This window comes from Saccostrea cucullata, unplaced genomic scaffold, assembly GCF_032062105.1.
Source record: "Saccostrea cucullata isolate Sc308-1 unplaced genomic scaffold, CSIRO_AGI_Scuc_v1 ctg3070, whole genome shotgun sequence".
Taxonomy (NCBI): domain Eukaryota; kingdom Metazoa; phylum Mollusca; class Bivalvia; order Ostreida; family Ostreidae; genus Saccostrea; species Saccostrea cuccullata.
Window position 1 is genome coordinate 29,827 of NW_026933647.1, and position 5,174 is coordinate 35,000.

A 5,174-nucleotide genomic window follows, 5' to 3' on the forward strand; every position below is an offset into this window, starting at 1 on the left:
TTCAGTTCTGCATATACTTCACTCCAGGTAAAGCGACTCCGTGGTCAAGCGGTTATGTCTCTCGCTTCAAATGTATAAGGTCCCGGGATCGAATCTCGGTCAGACCGTTCTTTTTTTTCTTTTTTTTTTTAAATACTTTTTTTTTTTTTACTAAATGATAGTATTCAACATGTGAAATGAAAAATTTGAGGTTATAAAATCATCATTACAGTGTGATAAATATTCCATATGAAAAAATCTTCTATACACATAATAAAGAATAAGCAATCAAATCTTTATATGCATATTGACATACATGTATTTTATTTCCTTCAGTATACATGTATACATTTAATAATTCTACAAATTCAGTCAGGGGGAGCCGACTTTTTCCCTAAGCGGGGGACACGAATTCTCTGAATTAGCTTGTTTCTTTAAAAGTCTTCTCCTCTGCTCCTGGGTATTAAACAAACAAACCAAGTATATAGTTATAATGACCAAGAGTGCCTCTTTCAAGATTGTGAATTCCATGGCCCCAGGGTCAGGGATTCTGGTGTTAGGATGCGGCTCTCTTGATTATATAGTGAAAATGTATAAATTCTTTTAAAATATTCTGGTCACATATGTATAAAGTAGAAATGCATTTTCACGTTGTTACTCTGATCTACCTCAGGGTATTAACCCCTTAACGGCCAAGTGCGCCTTTTGACGCATTTTTATACTCGCAGAGGGAAAACCGCTGGTGTGATATAACGACATAGAATACACTAAAAATATTGACATTTTTGAAAACTAGAGAAAATTTTGAATTTTCTTTGTGAAGAAAACTTTTTTGTGTAAGGTCGTTTAAATATCAAAAAATGATTGAAATATGCATTTGCCTGCAAAAAAGCAGTCAAACTTCATTAAATATACCGAATTTCGGCTTGTTTAAAATAAACAAATCTTTATCTTATATGCGAATTTTCCAGATAAAATTACTATATTCAAAACAAGGAAGATTTTTACTACAATTTTTGTCTTGGACATATTCTTTTAAACATAAAACTAAAAAAGATATCTGCGAATGAAAAGCGGTTGTTCCGATCGTCCAAAAAAAAAAAAAAAACGCGTAACGTCAACAGAAAAAAAATAGTAATTTATAAGACAGAGAATATCGCGTTCTTATTCGCTTTGACAAAGCGTTATACAGAGAAATGTTTCAAATATTTATAATTAAATTTAAATTCTAATGCAATTGTTTTGTAAAACACTCTTTGATTGGCTAATGCACTGATGTTTGAAGCAGTAAAACGAGCATTAACGAGCTTGAAAGCTTTTTGATTGTGACGTCATAATAGAGCGACGCAAAAATACAATGCTCCGTGACGTATTTCATGTAACAAAATTCAACAAAATAAGACGAAACAACAAACAAAATGCATGGATTGCATTAGAATGGGAATAACTAAACTTTTAATTTGGTATTTGCGACCGTTAATGCTGATTTAACGGTCGCAAACCGCGTCGCCGGTAAAACTCGGTTTGCGACCGTTAAATCAGCATTAACGGTCGCAAATACCAAATTAGAAGATAGTTATTCCCTAAATAACTAGAAATAAAATTAAAATGATTTCCGACAAGTTCAACAAGGTTTTGTTTCTAAAATTATAAAATTTACGTCATATGTTGGTTTGTATAGCAACTAAGTAAACAGCGCGGAAAATTAACATGGCTTCCCGTGATAGCGACAGCGAAAGTGATTCATCAAGTGACGATTTACATAGTAGTTCTGATGGTTCAGACATTAACATGCATTCTCTGTAAGCACCAAAAAATTTACTATAGGGCTTGGAAACGACATATCTCCGATTTTGATGAAATTTGCACCACAGGTGCACCATGGTACAAAACCAGCAAATATGGTGTCAGAAGTTTCCCACGTGCACCCGGTTGCCATGGAGATGGATCCATTGAATTTGGCCATTTTCGGCCATTTTTGACCAAACAAAAACATGAAAATTGAGGAAATATAAATGCATTTTTATCTTTATGTAGTAAAATCAAATATAAATCTTTGTATCATAAGATAACATCGACTTTTAAGGAATACAGGGCATATAATCAGTTATTCCAGAATTAACCCCACTCTTGGAAAATGGTCCTGCAAAATGGCATAGGATCTGAAAAATGGAAAATTTGGCATTTTTTAAGAAATTTAAGGTTAATTAAATAAAAAAAATTGTCTACGGAAATTTTTCAAATCTTATGAATGTCGTGAAACGTCAGTATTAGTAGTGTCCCCTCATGAAAAAATCGGAGTGGGATCTCAATGCTATTTTTAGTAACATGTATCTAAAAATAGACATATTTCAGAAAAATCCAAAAAATGAAATTTTGGCAGAGTTTATGATGTCATTGCAAGGTAATTATGAAATATACTGTAAAAGTCAATATGCTTATGCCAGAGACTGGACACCAATAACTACCATGCATATTATTTTCGAGGATTTCCATTTTCTATTTATAGCTTCAAATGCCTAAACATAGACATGTTTCATAAAATGCTGAAAAATGTCAATTTTCCATCATTTTGAAGCTTCACTGAGTCTTAAATAATAAACATATGGATCTCTCCAATATTTCATCATTAAGAACAAGGAATAGTTTAATAACTAGCAAATTATTGAGGACAGGCTCTCATATCTATAAATAGTACAAATGTCTAAAAATAGACCCTTATGAAATTAACTGTTTAATGTTGATTTTCCATTAATTCTCAAATTAGAGATGAACAATTTACCGACTTACTGTCATTAACTGCAACTGACATAATGTGACTGACAAGAACAGAAGAACATTCAATGGAATGCAGCATGATAAGCAAAGGTTTCCATTTCTATTTATAGTAACACATGTTTAAAAATAGAGGTACTGCGAAATATCGGGAAAATGTAGTTTTTAGTACTTTTTTCTCATATTTTGGATGAAAAATTGCAGACTACATGTTTTTAACTGCTATTGGCATATGATGACCAACAAGTAAAAGAAAGCATTATATGAAATACAGAATGATAAGCAAAGGTGTCCATTTCTATTTATAGTAACACATGTTTAAATGTCCCGTGGGGATCCGGGTTAGAATAGATTCTCAGTACCCCCTTGCTTGTCGTAAAAGGCGACTAAATGGGGCGGTCCTTCGGATGAGACCGTATAAACCGAGGCCCCGTGTCACAGCAGGTGTGGCACGATAAAGATCCCTCCCTGCTCAAGGGCCGTAAGTGTCGAGCATAGGCCTAAATTTGCAGCCCTTCACCGGCAATGGTGACGTCTCCATATCAGTGAACTATTCTGGAGAGGGACGTTAAACAGTATACAATCAATCAATCAATCATGTTTAAAAATAGAAGTACTGAAAAATTTGGAAAAATGTAGATTTTAATTCTTTTTTTTCACATTTTGGATGAACAATACCAGACTATCTGTTTTTTTCACTGCTATTGGCATATGGTAACCGACAAGTAAAAGAAAGCATTATATGAAATAAAGAGTGAGAAGCAGAGGTTTCCATTTCTATTTATAGTAACACATGTTCAAAAATAGACATGCTGCAAATTCTCGAGAAAATGTAGACTTTCGCACTTTTTTCTTACATTTAAGATGGACAAAGTACAGACAAGTGACTTTTATTTGTTATTGACAGAAGGTGACTGACGAATATGAAAAAAATTAAGCTAAAATGCATAAGAATAATGTTTAAGGGTATTTTTCCATTTCTACCTTTAGTAACACATATTTATAAATAGCCAGGAAGATGTAGAATCAATTTTTTTTTATATTAGGGATAGGAAATTTGCAAACTTTCATTAGCTGTAACTGACATGGCTAATTGTATTCGGCGCGCCAGCACGTCCATCTCATTCCAATATCACAAAAGTATGTTCTCCTTGCATTAAAACACTCAAATGACAGGGATTGTTATAATTTAAGCATTATTGCTTATATTCAGGTCGACAGCCCGTGCCCAATTGCATTTTTTTTTGCTAGGTGGATCCAGAAAAATTTCCCTAGGGGGTGGTGGATCATATCGCAACGGGAAGAGGTCCGAGGCATAGCTTTAGTAATTTCATTACGTCAGTTTAAATAAAGTTGAATAATCCAGGGATCCGGATCCCCTTTGATCAATGCATGCCTCACGTTACCACAATTTGTTCAAGAGTAATCCAAAATTTACCCCAATTTTTTGAGTTGGCCTACTTTCGATTTCTCTCTCTATATACGTACATGTATTTATTTCTCCAGACTTTAACTATCGCATTGACAAATATTTAGTGCTTTGGTATTTATAATCTTTTTTACATATAAACATCCATGTAGGTGTTGGTACGGGGGGGGGGCTTACAAAGATAGACATCATATAGGTAATAAACATTGGGGAGTAGATTTAGCCCCCCCCCCCCCCCCCCCCCCACACACACACACTTTCAGCAGGTTGCAGTGTAGTCGAAGAGGGTAAGTGGTAGTGTTTGAAAGAATAAAAATGGCAGTGAAAAAAGTTCTATCCCCCTCCCACGAAATAGGATTCATGTGTGGACAATAGACACACACCCCTTTATTATTTTTTTCAGTTCTTCCCTCCCCCCTTTTCAATTTGCATCCGACACGAATGTAACGAATTAAAAATTCACCAGTATTTTGTTATGACCATAGATTCTAGAGTTTTACCGACTTTTTAAAGACTTGATTCTTTGGTAGTTTTAAAAGAGGCCAAAGGGCCTTGAATCGCTCTTCTGATAAATTGTTCAATCTATTACTTCTATTTGAAGCCTCTAACTCTAATTATTGTAAGACCAAACTTGCATTATCTGGCAAAGTTTGATAATTCTTGGCAAATTAGGTCTGAAAATATTTTAATAAAGCTATAGAAAAAAATCATAAGTAGGTCACAGTGACCTGTTTTCTGATGACTTGAGATGCATTAATAGACAAAGATTGAGGATTCTAAGCCAATAAGTATTTGATATATTTAAAATTAGGTCACTGTGACTTTCTTTTTTGTCTACATTCTCCGAAACCCCAATATGCATCAACTGACAAAGTTTGATGATTCTAAGCCAACAAGTACCTGAGATAGTCAAAAGTAGGTCACCTTGGCCTTCTATTTGGTCGACATTATCTGAAAACCCGAGATGCATCAACTAAGAAAGTTTAATGAT